The sequence below is a fragment of the Prionailurus bengalensis genome, chromosome A1, assembly GCF_016509475.1.
Source record: "Prionailurus bengalensis isolate Pbe53 chromosome A1, Fcat_Pben_1.1_paternal_pri, whole genome shotgun sequence".
In the NCBI taxonomy this organism is placed as follows: Eukaryota; Metazoa; Chordata; class Mammalia; order Carnivora; family Felidae; genus Prionailurus; species Prionailurus bengalensis.
The window spans coordinates 81,954,147-81,954,427 of NC_057343.1; positions in this window are offsets into that span (position 1 = coordinate 81,954,147).

A 281-nucleotide genomic window follows, 5' to 3' on the forward strand; every position below is an offset into this window, starting at 1 on the left:
GGACGCCACTCACTTCCTGCGTGACGTCACAGGACCCTGGACACCACGCTCCCTGCATAAGGGGCGGGACCCTGTGCACTTCCTGCCATGACGTCACAGGATGCTGGACACTAACCTCCCCGGAACACGGGGTAGGACCCTGTGCCCTTCCCGCCATGACGTCACAGCTCCCCAGACATGGCCCTCCCAGCACGAGGGTGCAGGACCCTGCTTACTTCCTGCTGTGAGGTCACAGGACGCTGGACACTACCCTCCCCAGAACACAGGGTGGGACCCCGCTC